At 36.4% G+C, this 19,046-nt stretch overlaps 1 protein-coding gene across 1 annotated transcript in view; it reads left to right on the top strand.

The window, feature by feature from the left end:
- The window catches only part of Spx (Spliceosomal protein on the X), a 150,384-nt gene that overhangs the window by 23,271 nt on the left and 108,067 nt on the right, over positions 1–19,046 (top strand). The gene's annotated exons all lie outside the window — the stretch shown is intronic.

Below are 19,046 nucleotides of genomic sequence, written 5' to 3'. Positions count from 1 at the left end.
CTAATAACCCTCTCAAGCTTCAAATCATCTGCAAACAACTGAATATTTCCCTAATTCATTGACATAAATATTGAACATTAATGATGCCACTACTGAACCTTGTGGAACTTGGAAACTTCTTACTCCTAGATACTGCTCTCCTACATACAACTCTGATATATGTCAGAAAGCCATTTATCAATCCAGTCCACTAACCTGATATCCAAACCCATAAATATTGAATAGTAATGATGCCACTAGTGAACCTTGTGTAACTCCACTTGTAAACTTCTTACTCCTAGATATTGCTCTCCTACATACAACTCTGATGTCTGTTGGAAAGCCATTGATCAATCCAGTCCACTAACCCGATATCCAAACCCACATGATTGATCCTGATTTACGCTCCCATGTAGTAGAAACTGAAATCGTGTGGAATAGGTTGGTTAATCCTTCTTCCTGGAATGTTTTATATATATGTGTGTGTGTGTTGAGCCCATACATGAGAGGTTGGTTGATCAACCTCTATAGTACCATATATGAGTAGTGGGTTGGGAAAGGAGGAACTTGTTGACATTTGATTTGATTTAATTACAATTATTCCTTGGGAAACACAACAGGAGAAAGACTGTTCCACAATACAGCAATTGCAGGGATTAAGGAAGAGGAAAAGAAACTTGTCCTGTTTGTTTCAAGGTGCACTGTGAAAAGATGCCGAGCAGCAGCTGCACGTGTTCCAACAAGCTTAGTACTAAGTGGGTGAATTATTGATGTTATTTCAGATGAGCATTTGCCATGGAAATATTTGTAGAATATACAAATAAAGAGATGGTAAGATGGTAAAGAGATTGGTAAGAGATGGAACATTATTAAGTCTAATTGCTATCCTCAATATTGAATCAAGGATATTGAGGAGCTTTTAGGGGGCCCCATCCCATATGTGAGAGCAGTATTCAATAACTGGTAGGATTTGTGATTTGCATAATGTTTACTGTTCAGGGTCTTGAGCAAAAGAGAAATCATAGTTTTCTTGAAGCTGAACTTGATGTCAGGGTAATTTCAAGAAGAGAAATCTCAAATTGTCTAGAAATTTGGGTATCATCAAAAAGAATACTGGGGGAAAATGGTTCTTTTTTATGAGAAATAGGACAGAACTGGATTTTATTAGCATTGAAATTGATGAGGTTATCTGAACCTTCATTGGAGGATGGCTTGGAGATCAGAATTGAGAGCAGTGGTGGTTGATGTTCTGTAGGTTGAAATGAGTTGTGTAGAGTAAGGTTTATCAATAAAAAGGGAGGAGTGCAATGTGCTGTTCTGCAAAACTGTGTATTGAGTTGGAGGTCAACTGAAGTTGGTCATTGATATATATAGCAGGAAGAGGATTGGTGAGAGGGCCTTGTGGAACCCCAGCATTAGTTTAATGGTGAGAGGATAAAGAACCATCCACTATCACACAGTGTGTATCCAGACAGAAATCTAGCAATCCATCTGCAGAAGTCCTGAGACAGACCAAATGATGGTAGTTTGCTTGGTAAGCCATAGTGCCAGATCCGGTCAAAAGCTTTGGAGATATCAAGTGCAACCATTTGAGATTTGCCAAACTTCTCCATGGCATTTGTCCAGAGATGGGTGACATATGTGAGCAGATCTCCTGTTGATTGTCAGCAACGGAATCCATATTGGCGGTCGTTTATTAGGTGGGTGCTCTCAAGGTAGTCTAGGAGTTGGGAATTGATTTTTTTTCATTACTTTAGACATGACTGAGGTGAGCGAGATAGGGCAGTAGTTGGACAGCAGTGACTTGTCGCCCTTCTTGGGAATGGGTTGAATATAGGCCACTTTCCAGGTTGTGGGATAGATACCAGTGGAGTAAGAGAGTATATATAGGCGACATAGAATAGGAGTCATTTCAGGTGCACAAACTTTCAGGACAGTTGGAGAAATGCCATCAGGGCCAGGAGACTTTTTTGTGTCTAATTTGGATAGATTTTTCTGATCTCTTCCTGGCAAAAGGATATTGGGGGCATTGTATGTTGGGCATCTGGAATGGTTGGGGGCATTTACCATTGTCTGTTATGCATGCGGAAGCAAAGTGTGAAGCCAGAAGATTGGCTTTTTCTGTGGGTGATGATGCAATAGAGCCATCTGGGTATGATAGGGCTGGGAATAATGTTGGGCAGAAGTTATGGCCAATTGCTTTGGCTGCCGTTTGGACAGGCTGCTAGTTTCCTGCTTTTTGCTCTTTCAAACTCTGTTTTGGAAGCATTGATTTTTTTGTATCTATTTCAGGCTTCAGTATAAGCTCTAAAGGAGGATGGGGTTCTTAATGTGAGCCAGTTACGGTATGTTTGGTTTTTCATTTGTACAGCCTTGGCACATCTTTTGGAGAACCAGGGTTTAGTTAGGGAATGGCAGTTCAGAGTAGTGGGGAATGGATGTTTCCATGCCGGTGAGGATTACTTTGGTGATAAGTTCGGAGTTGGATGGCCGGAAGCAATAGTCCAACCATGGGAATGTGGCATAGAAGTTGCGGAGGCTGTCCCACTTGGCACTGTTATAACGGCAAACTACTCTTGTATGGGAGTGGCTGTATAAGCATTGTTTTATGGGGGAGGAGGAGATGAGTACTAATGGAATGTATTCCTGTATATTTGTGTTCATGGGGCAAGTTTTCCTGTTCCGAGGGACAAAAAACATGAGTTTCTGGATGAAAAAACTCTCCACGTCTGTATGAATCCAGCTAACTCACCTTTAGTTGAAAGATATGTAGGAGTTGGGAATTGGAAATATGAAAGAGACCAGATATAGGTTCCTCATGTCATTGATGGGAATTGAACCCAGGTCTTTCTGACCAAAGGGCTTCGTCTAATTCAACTGAGTTATGGAGCTCACCCATATGATACAACTTAAAAATCCACTTGTCATGTGGTACTTTGGCAAAATCCAAAAAATAAAAAATAAAAATAATGTGTATGATTTACCCTCATTGACAGATTTTGTTACTCCATTGGAAAAGGCAACAAGATTACTAAGACAAGAGTCCCTTAACACATTCATGCTGGCCTGCATGAATATTATTGCTCTCATCTGCCCATTTCTGTATATGAGTTCTTACCAATTTCTTTCACCAAAATCTTAACAATCACAGAAGAGATACAAACTGGCCTATAATTTGTTACATCCATTCTACCACCAGCCTTATGCAGTGTCATTATCTTATCCTCCTTCCACTCTCCAGAAACTTGTCCCATTGCAGGACTTAAGTTAAACAGCCAGGTGAATGACATAATCATTTCCATTAGCTAATTCCTTTAAAACATGTGGCAAAATTCCAACTCTTTTCCCCGCCCTATTCCCCTTAAGCCTTATTGATATCTAGAATACATCCTTTTTATTCAATTCTGTTACTTCATTCAACCTCCCCCCCCCTCATCCCTATAGGAATAAATCCTGCTGTTGGCACTGTTTCAACACTGTAATAAAGTGATCATTAAATAGCTCAAGTATGTTGTGTGCTGTGGTCACCCGAGTTCCATCTTTATGTAGCACACTAATCGGTCCACTGTTTTACTTCTTACTCACCACAAGGAAAAAATAACTCCTTGGGATTCTCCTTGGGTTGTGATGCTAGTCTCCTTTTGTATTCTAATTTTTCTGCTCTTGCTATACTTCACCTTTCTAGCTTGGGCTTTATATTCCTTGTGGAACTGTTCTTCACCTCTCTTTTTGTGTGCATTCCATAATCTCCTTTTCATTTGCAATTCCTCTTTAATTTCTTTGGTCATCCATTTGATTGTAGATTGGCTTTTCTTCTTCTCAAGGTATGCAGTCTGCCATTGCAGTCAAACGGTTTTTTTTCTTAATTATCTCTCATGCACCACTGACCTCTCTTCCTTCATGTTCATCCATTGTTTTGCTCAAATCTGCTTTCTCAGTCTCTGATAGTTGCCTACCTTATAATTCCACATGAATTTCTTTTATTTTGATACTTCTACTTCCTGTTCATCCTCCAAGTTAGAACTTTATGGACATGCTCACCAACTGGGGAGGGGGGAGGCAAGCATAACATATCGGTTACAATCGTGTATTCTGATACTATGAAGAAATCCAAAACTCTTGATCCTTGTATTCTTTCTGCCAAATGCTACCTATGACAGTTATCCATCACAAAGCCCAAAACCAGGTATAAAATTTACACTCCAGTTATATATCATCATCATCATTAGTGTTCTGTCTCTTGACAGGTCCAATGGTATAACTCGGCAGATTCTCTTCCCCCAATTTCCTCTGTCTCTTGCTTCCTCCTTCATTTCCTGATATCTTCTTGTTTCCATTATATCATCACACATCATTAGTCGTCTTCTTCCTCTTGGTCGCTTTCCTTCAATTTTCCCTTCTATCATTCTTTTCAGTAGACTGTCTCCTCTTAATACATGTCCTATCCAGTTATGCTTTCTTCTTCTTATGGTCTTTAGTAAATTCCTTTCTTCTTCAACTCTTTGTAATACTTCATTGGTGATTTTTTCAGTCCACTTTATTTTCTCCATTCTTCTCCATAACCACATTTCAAATGCCTCCAACATTTTAGCTTCTTTCTTCCTAATTGTCCATGTTTCTGACCCATATAAGGTCATACTCCAAATATAGCACTTAATAAGCCTTTTCTTTAGATTTTTATTCATTTTATTAATAAACAAATTTTTCTTGCTATAAAAGGCATATTTTCCCTTGTTAATTCCTTCTTTTATTTCCATGTCACATTTTCTTGTATTATACTACCAAGGTATTTGTATTGTCTCACTTGCTCTACACTTTCTCCATTCATCATCACCTTGATAATTCCTGGTTTCCTGGAGACTCTCATCACTTTTGTTTTCTTTGCGTTAATTTTCATTCCATATTTCTTGCATGTATTTTCAAATTTTTGCATTAGGTGCTGTAGTTCATCTTCAGTATTAGCTAATATTGCTTGATCATCTGCAAATCTAATATTTTGTGTTGTTCTTCCTCCAATAGTGATTCCTCTTTCCTCTTCATAAAATGCTTCTTTTATCATTTCTTCTGCAAATATATTGAAGAGCATCGGTGACAGGCAGCATCCCTGTCTTACGCCTCTGCCAATCACACATTTTTTAGTTTTTCCTACTTTTGTCTTAATTATGGCCGTCTGGTTCATATATAATTCAGCTATTAACCTTCAGTCTCTCCAATCTAAACCTATTTTGCGTAATATTTCCATCAGAGTTTCTTATTTCTCCATGTCGAATGCTTTTTCAAGGTCGATGAAACAAATATAAACTTCTTTATTTACTTCTATATTCTTTTCGCATATGGTCCTCATTACTCCAATTGCATCTCTGGTTCCTCTGTCTTTTCTAAATCCAAATTGCTCATCCCCCAGAAAATACTCCACTCTATTATACAATCTTTGATTTAATATTCTTAGCAGTACTTTGGAGGCATGTGAGAGTATGCTTGTAGTTCTGTAGTCACTGCACTTAGCAGGATTGCTTTTCTTTTCAATTGGTATAAGAATACTCTCTGTGAACTCTTTAGGCCATACTCCTGTTTTGTAAATGAGGTTGCAAAGTTTCCATGTTTCTGTTATACCTTTGTTCTCCAGTTTTTTAGGATTTCACTAGGTATTCCATCCACTCCTTCCATCTTTCCACTTTTTAATTCCTTAATATTTGTTTCTACTTTTCTCTTTAGTATTTCAGGACTTCTTTCTTCTGTTGAGATTTCATTTTGCTCTTCCAATTCAATTTTTGTTGGTCTTTTATTTTTTGCGTAAAGTTCCTCGATGTATTCCTTCCATCTTTCACCTTGTATTTCAATATTATAAATCAGTTTTCCTTGCTTATCTTCTAATGGCAGATTTCTTATGCTTTTTTTAATATTTGTGATTTCTTTTGCTTTTTCAAACATTTTATCATATCGCCCCCTTTTTTACATTCTGTTTTTAACTATTCCTCTCTTGCTTTATCAGTTTCTCTTCTCAGTTCATTATTTAATACTTTGTATTTTCTTCTTCCCTCTTCAGTGTTTACATTTTTCCATCTTCTTCTTTCTTCCATTTTTCTTATCATTTCATTTGTAATCCATGGCTTTTTAATTCTTTTCCCTTCCACAAAACCTATCTCTTCAGCAGCTGTTTCATATATCAAGTTTTTCAGTTGATTCCATTTTGCATTAACATCCATAGTTTCTTCAGATATATTCTCTTTGTTCCTTATTTTATTTTCCAGTTCTTCTCTGAATTTCCTACCTGCATCTCCTTTGAGTTTTTCTAGGTTCCATCTTTTCTTGCTTTTACCTTTGTTTATTTTCTTATATCGTATTCTTAATTCCATAACAAGCAAATTATGGTCTGAGTCAATATCAGCTCCTGGATATGTTAATATCCTTTTTACACTGTTTCTGTAACTGTTTTGTATTAACAATCAATCTGGTATCTTGCGATATCACCTGGCATTTTCTATGTATATCTTCTTCTCTTTGGAAGTTTAAACCAAGTATTACCAATGATTAGTTTGTGTCTTTTACAAAACTCTATAAGTCTTTCACCTACCACCGCATTCCAGTCTCCCATCCAGATGGTACACCTTTTAGTTCTGTCTTCTTCCATTATCTCTTTTATTTGATTATATATCTCTTCTATTTCATTTTTATCATGGTCACTTGTGGCCATATATATCTGTATAATCATTATGTCCACAGGCTTTGCTTTCAGTTTAATCATAATCACCCTGTCACTTTTATATGTTATTTTTTCTACTGAATTTTTAACCTTTTTATTCAAAACAAATGCTACTCCCCCCCCCGTGTTCTACAGGAATATATAATTCTATAACCATCACTTTCAAAATCTCCTATGTCTTCCCATCTGACTTCACTTAGACCAACCACATCCAATTTATTCCTCTCCATTTCTTTCTTCAAGTTCTCTAATTTACCAGCTCTTAACATTGTTCTTACATTCCAAGTTGCAACATGTATAGTTTCTATCTCATTCTCTCTTGGATGTCTTATTTTCTTCCTATTTTCCTCAATACTTGAGATCCCATCCTCATTGTCCATTTGAGGATTTCGTAGGTTAACGACCTGAGAAGCCTAATTTCTTCTTCTGCCGGGCATGACATCCATCGTTTGCCGATAGACCCCATTTTTATATATATATATATATATATATATGGGGGTCTATCGGTAACAAATAAATCTCAATTTGTTATAATTCTCGGGTTTATAGTCAGTTTATATTAAAATGAATATATATATATATATATATTTGTATATAATTATACAAATCCCAGAACACATCCCAACTCTGCATTAAAAGAGTGAGCCGCCATAACTTAGTCGGTATAGACAAAGCCCTTTGGTCAGAAAGACCTGGGTTCGATTCCTGTTCACGATGTGAGGAACCTTTATCTGGTCTCTTTCAACTAAAGGTGAGTTAGCCTGTCTCATATGAAGGTAGAGGTTTTTTTTTGTCCCTCAGAACAGGCAAACCGGCCCATGAACACACACACATGTATCTACAGTCATAAAATGCATACTTAATCCCTCATTAGGAGAGCTCAGCCAGTCCTAAGGAACGGTGGAGGAATGAGGAGAACCCCATATGAATAAAAAAAAAAAAGATCAACAGAGTTCAGGATTGGTACTATTTATGTAAGAAGCATCAATGGAAAAGAAATAGAACTAGCAGGAGAATTGGATAAGTACCAGATCGACATAATAGGCGTTGTTAATAATTAGAGATTTTTAGATTTAGATTATTTATATAGAGGATATTATCATAATATTAATCCTACCAGCTGTGCCATTATTTAAATATAGGATTTTTATTAATTGAATCCTGTATATAGAAATGATTTCTGTTCAACAATTCTTTTTTTTATTATTTCTGAGTGTACCTATATATTATGTTGCACAAGGGTTCACTCTGATTAATGCAATGACTTTAACTCTTTCTTTCAGAATCCAAAAATCACTAACTCAAGACCAAAATACAAAATAAACACATTTAATAAAACAAAAACAATATATATATACACTTAAAACAAACTATACATAACTATAACTAACTACAGAATTAATTGGATCCAAGGCCTTTTAAAAATAAACTTACACTTAAGACTAGACTAAACACCTTGTTTTCACAATGACAAAATGTTCATAGCCAGTTTCTTTCTCTGTGTCAAAGCCCTTTTCCGAAGATATATGACTTTATTCTTCATTTTCATAGGATCCTTTCTCATCACTTATGTAGCACACATTTATTCTTCCTGACTTAATTCTGTCTCTTTTTAGTAGAAATAATAGTTAGATCCGGCATCCTTAAGACAGATGAAACTTTCTAATCAGAGTTTTCTCGAACATTCCTCATCTTCTCATCTCATCTTCCTTATACCCTCTTTTACCTTGCGGTGTCGAGGGTCCATTGATCATCGGACCTCACTCCGTTTACAGGATAAGGTGGTCAGCCTTATGCCCCGGTGTATCCTATGGCCTGTAGTGTTGAGTTCTCGAGGTCAGTTTGCCTGCTTTGCGGGATGAAAAACCCCAGAATAAACTGGGGAAAAAACCCTGCTGTCCACACCCAAGACTGGCTAACTTGGCTATGGCTGAGGAAGATCCTTCAGCTCCTCACGTCACCGACGGGAATCGAACGTAGGACACTCCTTCCCCAGGCATATGGTTGCGAAGCGCATAGCCACTAGGCTAACTGCGCGGACTTTAGAACATAAATAGCAATTTCTTCTTTTATTCACTAATGCTTATTGACAGTCTTAACTCTTCCACTTTAAAAAATTCACAGTTCTACGATTCCCTTTTCGGAATCTACTACTAATCTTCCGATTAGTGTTTCCTCGAATATTCCTTTTAAAACATCTATAGCAATATTTTCTTTTATTTATCCACTTCGAAACTTCATAGTTCCACGATTCCTTTTTCGGAATATACTATTGATTTTCCTCCGACTGTCACATAAAAAAACTCAAATTCCTCCGAATCTAAATGTCTGCCGGCCTGCGTTCTAATTTCCTTCCAAACGCTCTCTTGTTTACTCTCCCGTTGCTTCGATACCGAACTTGTCAGCTGTCAATCACACATCAAACTTTTCGGCGAGCATGTGCACTCCATGAAACTGGTAAGCAAGAAGTTAGGTATAATGGCTGACACGTTGTCTCTGTTAGCAACAAGAGAATGTCTTCATAAAAACACAAAACTTAATATTTTAAATTACAATAAATTTGTTTAAAGTCACACAACTATTCAAATCCGGTAAGTACATAAATTTTTAACTGCTTTACATATCATTTTTGACAAAACAATTTCAATAACGGGCACATTGCAAGTGCAGACAATGCGTGTTATGAAACTAAAACTAATAAACATTCTAACATAAACAATACGTAAAAATATTCAGAATTTTAAATTATGATTATTTTTACAGCATGACTGAAACAAAGAAGACAAAAACTGTTGAGATCTTTCTTAGCAATAAATACAAAATGTTACATTCAGACAGTAACAATCAGGGAAAAGAAGGAGTAGCTATAGTATTGAACAGTAAATATGTGGATAATCTTCTTGAATGGGCAGGCAATATCAAGTAGCGTGATGTGGGCAAATATCACAATGGGAACTGGACAATGAGGCGTATTTGTGCTTACTGTCTCACAGAAGGTTCTACCAAGGAAGAAATGGAGGAATTTTTTGAGTCATTAGATAAGGCAACTGGCTCAATGGAAAAGGAAAAGTTGGTCCTAGTTGGAGATCTAAACAGAAGAGTAGGAAATGATTACCGCACATATAGAAATTTTTGGGAAAATTTGGTGAAAAGTGCAAAACTAATAATAATGGTAAATGCCTGCTAGATTTCCATTCAGGATATGGATTAGTTATTGCAAACACCATGTTCCAACTTAAAAATGTGCCCAAATTCACATAGAGAGTAGATGCAAGATATAAGAAAAGTCTCAAAAGTTTTAAAATGTATCAAAGTTGAGCAGCTCTCAGAGGTGAACTGTAAACTCAATACACAAACATCATTGAAGAAAAAATGAAAGAATTTGAAAACAAGAACCTTGGAGATCCAACTTGAAATGCTGAAATATGTATAGAGGTATAAAAAAATTGACTTTTTGTGATTCAGAAGGCTTAATCAGAAGATTACAAAAAGTCAGTTTTTTAAAACCTCTATACATATTTAAGCATTTCAAGGGAAATAAAACAGAATTATAAAGTAATTTCTTACACAGTGTTCCACAAAAGATTTATGCAATCATACTTGAGAAAAGCCTAAAAAAATATTTGAGATAAAAAATGGGTTAGTTAGTTTTCGTATGATGATACAACAGCTGTGAGTCCCTTTTATGGGACTCTTAATCCATCTCAATCCCCCCCCCTAATTTTATCTGGGGCTCAGGACCGGCATAGCTGTCATCATCAGGTCTATGGCTGGGTCTTAAGTATTCTCGACTGTAATCCGTGTGTGTGTTGACGGGGCCGGTTTGCGGGAGAAAAAATCCCAGATAAATTAGGGAGATAAACCCTGCTGTCCATGCCTAAGACTGGCTAACTTGGCTATGGCTGGGAAAGATCCTTAAGCTCCTCACGTCAGCAACAGGAATCGAATAGAGGACACTCCTTTCCCAGGCGTATGGTTGCGAAGTGCATAGCCACTCGGCTAACCGCATGGACAAAAAAATGGGTACTAAACAATTAATTATCATGGCTGATTTTAGTGATCTAAACATTGATTGAATAGCAATGAAATTTCATGAAAAAATTGAAGCCAAATTCATTGTGCTATTGCAAGACAACTTCCTTAAGCAGCATGTCACAGAAGGAATTCAAGATCAGTGGGTACTAAATCTGATAATAGTGTCAGAGAGGGTTTCAGTAAAGACATGATTGTTCTGTCACAAGTTGGTGACAGTGATCATGCTGTACTGACCTGGGAAGTGACTAAGTGTTTGGATATTCTATTTAGAAAAGGTTACATGCTGAACCTCAAATCTGGAAATTATGACCAAATGAGGAGAATATTAGGTTCAATCCCATGGTATTGGTTGCTAGATGGGAAGGATATTGGTAATGCATGATATTTAAAAAATATGTTAATGTGTAATATTGAATGTGTCCCTAAGAGTTTAAAAAATAAACAAAGTAGGAGTGAAATGGATATGCAATCTTATTAAGCAAGAGATTATTAAGAAGGTGATGTGGAAGGAATACCATTTACACAAGGATGATGACAGTTATGGAAAACTATAAGGCATAGGCTAGAAGAGTGACAACTATTGTATGAAAAGCTAAGTGTAAGAATGGAAGGAAACTGGTTCTAAAAGCTAAAGAGACAACCCAAGAGAATTTTATTGTTATGCTGCACGTTTATTGTTATGTTAACTTTACTGAGTGCAAATGGTACCCTTGTGATTGCTCAAAACAAGGAGTGTTCCTTTCACTAAGATCTATCAACCTGGTGTATGTAACATAAGCACAGTGCTTGTACTACATTGGATTATGAGAGAGTTGCATGAGAAGGAGGTTGGTTCTTGAACTGTTGCATAATCTTGATAAGAATTCAGACAGATTGGATATCATCACGTATGCCGAAGAGATTCTCATGGGATTATATAAGATTAGAATCCCATGAGGCTTGATTATAAACTACTAGTTTGGAAAAGAGGATGGCTGGCTAGGCCCTTGACATGTTTGTATAATTTGAGTCACAGCTCAGGAAAGATCCTATAAGAATGGAAAGAATATATGATAATCCCATTGCACAAGAATGGTAAAAAATAGTGAAATTTAAAAGGAACATCATGGGTTTACTAAAGGGAGGTCATGTCTTAGCAATTTGCTCTTATTTTATAATAATGTTACAGCTGCGTTGGATAAAGGGAATGGTACCCGTGGGCTTGACTGAAGTTTCTGACAATATTCAGCATGGGATTTGGGATTGATTATAAACTACAAGTTTGAGAGGAGGGCTTGACTGATAGATATCAAAAAGTGGTGTATTGAGGATATGAGTCTGCAAGATTTGAAGCGACCAGTGCTCTACCCCAGTGATCAATCCTTGGTCAATTGTTATTCAGTCTTTATGTTAATGACATTGGGAAGGATTTAACAGGAGACATACCTTTATTTGCTGATGTTGCATAATCAGCAACATAGAATTGATAAATGTGGTTGTTTTTATATTTAGGTTTAATGCAGAATTTATATACTTAGTGTTATTTTTGATCTGTATGGACCTTATGAAGGAAAGTGATATTCATGTCATTAAACTTAGTGCTTTATTCTTTGTGAATAACATTAACATCTTAAATAAATCTGCTGCATATCTTGAAGAGTTTTGAGCCAAAACGAATATCTGCTGTGAAAAATTTTGATAATAAGCAATAAAAAGACTAAAACTGTGAAAATAGTCAGGTAAAGAGATAACATTAACTTCATCCTCAGTAGTGAGAGGTTCACACCTCTACAACAAGTTACAAATTTCAGCTATTTTAGGCACAGTTTTTATGAAGATAACAAATTCAGTATGGAAATGGATAATAGAATAAGTAAGGCTGGCATTATGATAAACTATTTGAATAAGTTATATGATGAACAAGAGAGGAATCAGACAAAACAATGCTGAAACAAATTTTAACTTATGGATTAACTTAAGTTAACTTTGCTAATACCAAATAAATAGCATCTCTCTGTTGGTTTAAATTCTAGTATGGCATAGATGTTTGCAACTATCTTTATGTAGTAGATGATTTCATAGTCTGGTGTGTAAGATCATAGTTGGCTTAATGGAAGCTTGAAGTGGTTTCACAAGTACCATATTTAATATGTTGAATAGAATTCCTACATTACTTAACCATGATAATATGTATATAACATATTAGTTCTCACAGTAATACTGGACTATGTACATAGGTTTATAATTGTTTTGTCATTTAAAAGATGTCACTTCATATTCTTTGATGGCTACACAATGGATTTGTATAGCCATGTCATATGCATAAAACATAATTGTTTTATTTCCCCTTTTTTTCTACTATTAACCAACTTCTGCAATCCACACACTGTCAATCTCACCTCATAGGGAACATTCCACATGCTACTCACTCTCTTGGTCACTTGCCTCTGAATCCTCTCCACCGCTTTCTTATCACCAAGAAACCCAGGGGAGCAAACTTGAGCACAGTAATCCAGATGTGGATGTATCAAGGCCTTATAAAGAGGAATAACTTCCTTATCTCTACTTGTTGATGTATTCTTCAGTAGCCAAGTAATCTTATGGGCTACCTTAGCAACCTAGCAATATGTCCTCTAAACTTTAACTCTCTATCACCATTTCTAAATCTCTAACTTCATCTATTTCCTGGAGTGCTGTGCCACCAATGTGATACACAGCTTGTAATCTATTTATCCCAAAGTGCATAACTTTATGTTTCTTGACATTAAACTGACACCCATTAACTTTTGTCTATACTGGCAGCTATTGATACTATTTAAATCATCTTGCAGTTCTTTCTTAATAAGGAGGAACTGTTAGAAAGTGAACAGGAGGTATAAGAGGAATTGAATTGACTTAATGTAAATAATGCTGTAAGACTTGATGCTATTTCACCATGTATTTTGAGGGAATGTTCCAGAGAGTTAACAACAACTTTTACATCTTTCAGCATGAGTCCTCCAATGGGTCAAGTTCCAAAGGAATGGAAAGAGGGTAAAATTGTTTCAATTTACAAGGGAGGTGATAAGAGTAGGGCTTTGAATTATAGACCAGTCTGTGTGTGTGGAGTTGTGGTTAAGGTATTAGAGAAGTTAGTCAGGACCAAGATTCAGAATTGGGTTGACAACAGAAAAATACTCTTTGGCAGCCAGTTTACTAAAGGAAGATCGTGCTTTAACAATCTGCTTACTTTTTATAATAAAGTGACAAATGTGTGTTGGATTAGGGTGTTGCATATATAGTAGTATATTTAGATTTTGCAGAGGCGTTTGATAAAATCTAAATATACAACTGTATGTGCAACACCCTTATCTAACGCATTGCCACATGACCAGCTGGTAATTAAATTGGAATGGATGGAGCTGAACAGTACAGGTATCCCTCGATATTACTGTGTATATCAAAATCACATTAATCAGATCTAATAATCAATGGTAAAAATTACAATTCGTCCATGATCGATTACTGTATTAATAATTCCTTTTATATGGTACTCTTTTAGGAAAGATAAAAAATGAATGCAAAGTATATGTTTAATAAATACTTGTACCTACATTATTTACTGCAATTTTTTTATCAAAAGAAGTTATCAAGAGTCGTTTGAACAGTTTTAGTTTTTTCTTATCAGCATCAATTCTACAATAACAAGCAAAATGACTCTCCAGACCTCGGCAAAAAAGCAATAAAACATAAAGAAAAAACACTGCAAATATAATACATGATGGTACAAATTAAGTGGATATTGAATCCAACATTATTTCATAGCCGAATATAGAAACTACAAAAATTTCGTGCCGAATATACAGAAACTAAAAGTTTCGGCAGATGCAAGCATAAGCAACCTTATGGACAACTCATAGTAAAGGTGGAGTAAGCTCCGGATCACTTTCCTTAGTGCTGTATTTTCCATAAATGTAAAGCACATCTCCTAGAGGACAAGTATGATAAATAAGTCTTTGGCTCTCTATTTGTAATACATGATGGTTTATTTATTTTCAGTTATAATCTAAAAATTATTGAACAAAGAATAAAAAAAAACAACTAAACCATACTATACTGACATCGGAGGTCGCGGAGAGACAGTAAACTGTATCTCTCAGATACAGTTTACTGTCAAATATCACAAACCTTTACGTAACATGTGTTAAACCAAAACAGTGCAGAATATCACTCGTGACATATGAATGCACAGCTACTCATGATCTCCAAGCTATACACTGAATTGTGTAAGAATATTTATATTAAACATTTTGCATGGGTCTGTCAGATCAGCTGCGAGTTCTGCAGGGTGAAAGGCGCGTTAATCAAAACTCTTGCCACATATATCAAGGGATTGCCGCAATTAATTTCGCCATGTTAATCAAATCCCACATTAAGCAAGGGATACTTGTAGATTAGTTCTCTGGATTGGAGATTGGCTGTCTGATAGGTGTCAGCAAGTTGTCTGTGAAGGAGCAATATCCCAGAAGAGGAAAGTTACTAGTGGTGTACCCCAAGGGTCCAATGCTATATAATTTTTATGTAAATTGTATTGGGAGAGATCTGAATGGTGATATGCAGTTGTTTGCAGATGATGCAAAGTTGAGGAGAGCTATCAGGAGTAGAGCAGATGCTGTAGCTTTGCAAGAGGAGTTGAATACACAAGCTGAATGGGTAAATGAGCGGGGATGTCAGTTCAATGTTGCAAAGTGTAAGGTTTTGAAATTTGGGAAGCAGAGATGGGATGTAGGCACACAATTGGTGGAAATATCTTGGAAGTGGTAGAGGAGATGAGAGATCTGGGAGTGATTGTAGACAAGGACCTAAAATTTCAGGGATATGTTATAAAATTGTGAAGACAACACAGTGGATAATGGGAATGATTCGGAGTGCACTGACTTGTAGAAGTAAGGATGTTATGGTTCCCTTATTTTCAAAAAGATGAAGATGTAATAGAAAAGGTTCAGAGACGATTGACTAAGGTGGTCTCTGGAATTTTGAATATGAAGACAGATTGACAAAATGCAATTTGCAGAAATTGGTGGATAGAAGGAGGAGAGGAGATATGATCGAGACATATAATCTATTAAGAGGTTATTACCAGATTAATGTTGGGGAGGTTTTGCACAGAATGGGTGAAGATAGGAAGAAAACAAGAGGTCATCCCTGGAAGCTGTATAAGGAGAGCGTGAGCAAGGGAGTGAGGACTAGGTTTTTTTTTTGCATGGAGAGTGATGAGTGATTGGAATGCATTCATCGAGAGTATGGTGAGTGCAGCGACAGTGAATATATCTAAGGCATGGTATGATAAACTGTGTGTATAACAGCGGACCTCCCACAATGAGTCTTTGACTTCATGGAGGTCTTTTATAATAATAATAATATCCTCATTTTTGATGTGGTACTGCCATTGATTCCATCTGTTCACTCCACTAATCTTTCTCAGAACTCTCATATCAGAGGTCTCTTGTCTTTGATCAAATGTTTTTATTTCTAACATGGCCCTCAGATCCATAAGTTAAAATTGGTTTTTTACACTGTCTTGCATACAGCTAATTTAGTGTTTTGATTAATTTCTTTCTTTGCATCATCTGCAAACTAATTTATATTTATTAAATATAAATTTATTCAGCTGACTTCCTACCATACCCACTTGACTAATTCTATTGTGTATTTCCATATATCTTCACTAAAAATTGTGGCTAAATATCTGAAATGTTTTGCTTGTTCTATTAGAGGTTCACCGTTCAGGATACAGTTGATGTTTTCAGTATTAATTTTAAAGAGGTTGCTACTCCTTAAACTCTATGAACGATTAATTTTGAATAGCCTACAACCCCTAATTGAACCCCATCTTATTGCTGAGCAGGCTGGTTTTAGACCAGGCAAATCTTGTACTTCACAAATTCACAACCTGACTCAATATATAGAAAATGATTATGAGCAAAAACTAGCCAGGAACAGTTTTTGTAGACCTAACTGCAGCATATGATACCATAAACCATCTCACACTCAGAAATAAAATATACAGAATAACTAGACTATCTTCTTGTCCTCCTGATCCAATCACTCTTGGAAAACAGATGTTTTTTTGGGGGGGGTAGGAATGGCCTCCCCCAGGGGAGGTGTTATCACCATTAATTTTCAACATCTACATCAATGATCCAGGAACTAGAAATTTTATCTTTGCTGATGACCTTGCCATAGCTACTCAATCAAAAAATTACAAGTCCATTGAAACTACTCTATCACTTGCCTTAAATAGTCTAACCACATATTATAGTAGTAATCAATTAAAACCAAGCCCCTTGAAAACCCAGACTGGCCTTTTCCACCTTAACAATAAGGAAGCCAATAGGAAGCTACATATTTCTCGGGAAGGCTCTAATATAGAACATTCCTGGAACCCAGTCTTCCTCGGTGTGACTCTTAATCGCACTCTTTCATACAAAACACACATAGAAAAAACAAAGGCAAAAGTGAATGCAAGAAACAATATACTAAGAAACCTTACCTCCTCCAAATGGGGTGTAGACCCTTGCACACTGAGAACTTCTGCCCCTTTGCTATTCTTCTGCTGAATATGCCTGCCAGGTATGGTCCAGATCCTGCCATGCTGAAAAACTTTACCCAGCATTGAATGAAAGCTACTGCTTAATTACAGGATGCCTGAAACCAACTCCACTAAGAGATCTGTATACTTTGGCTGGTATTGCAACCCCTTCAGTTCGAAGATCTGCATTCTCAGCTGACGAAAGAAGCAGACAAATGAATGATGAACGCCATCCACTATTCGGCCAGACCACAGTGCTCCTATTGTCGAACCACCTAAAAACCCTCCAGAGACAAGACTTCAACAATGGCTTGCACTGTACGTGGAGAATAATACTGGTATTCCAATAGCCGACCATCTTCCACATGGTGCCAACTTGGACTGGAATACTTGGAAAAGCCTCAATAGACTTTGAACGACGGGACACTACAAACAAAACCTCATCAAATAGGACTATCTCACTGGACCATATAATTGTGAGTGCGGGACAACCCAATCCATGGAACACCTTTCTTGTCTCCTGATTCAATCACCTTATACAAAAGAGGACCTTATATCCTGCACAGAAGAGCAGTTGATTGCGCAAGATACTGAAGGAATATCTGACCATATTTATTGTATTTAACTTATGTGTAGTTTCCTTTTTCTTCATATTTTACTTGTTAGTCCCTGTGTAATTCACCAACCAAATTTAAGCTGTTCTCATATGTAATGTGTCTTAATTTTGTTGTAAATAATGTTGTACCACTTACTTATTACTGTACCACTTGTGTTTGGATTCAAAATAAATAATACCAAACCAGTTACAACAGTTTAGTCAGAGAATCTTGCAGACTTGTACTGGATTTATTCAGAAGTATAACATCATCTGCATAAAATAAAGGGCAAAGATTAACTTTACCAATTTGATATTAGATTTAATACGTCTTTCTTTCATTTTTGGGATTGCTATAGATAATGAATAACAGTGGAGATAATGTGAACCCTTGTTGCAAGCCTGATTTTACTTCAAACCATCTTCCTGTACTTCCTTCAATTCTAATTGCTGACTTCTATCTTAGATAGAGACTATGTATTGCTTGATATAATGTCCCATTTACATTATATAAGCGTTTGAAGAGCTTTCCTCTTAGCACCTTGTCATATCTACAAAATACAAAATTCTCATGGGAACGAGAAATGAAAAATGAGAAATCATAACAACTGGTTAGAAGATCAAATTGAGATGATTGGAATGGGCTTTCATAGTATTCATCTTTGAAAGAGAGAAATAAAACAGTATGAAAATTACAGAGGAATTTCCATACTGAATATTTCAGGATTTATACAAGGTTACTTAAGGGTAAAAAAATGAAAGAGAAAGAACCTGTGTAGCTCAGTGGATGTGACTTTTGCACACCATAGTGCTATCTGCATGAAGGAAGACTTGAATTCAAATGTAGTTGGCAAATAGTGGAAATTTTTCTAAGCTTTTTTTTTTTTTTTGACTGTTTCCCGAGTTAGTCAGCCTTTCGCATGGGCAAGTGGGTTTTTTCTCCTGGAAAATCGGGTTTTCCGTCCCATAAACTCAAGAAAATCGACTGTGGAACCCACACTATTGTATTAGTGTGGGTTCCACTTGCTGTACTTACAACTCCACGTGGGTTAGTGACCCACACTAATATGTGTGGGTCACTAACCACGTCATCTCGTGGTTAGTGACCACGAGATGGCGGCACTTGTTTAGTCATCTCCTCACTGTGAGTGTCACTTAATTAGTGATAGCCTTGGGCCAGCTAT

Source organism: Typopeltis vanoorti, chromosome 18 (assembly GCF_054136105.1).
Source record: "Typopeltis vanoorti isolate ZY-2024b chromosome 18, IOZ_Tvanoo_1.0, whole genome shotgun sequence".
NCBI classification, from domain to species: domain Eukaryota; kingdom Metazoa; phylum Arthropoda; class Arachnida; order Uropygi; family Thelyphonidae; genus Typopeltis; species Typopeltis vanoorti.
Note: the sequence above shows the minus strand (reverse complement) of the source record. Positions and strands in the feature narration are given on the sequence as shown.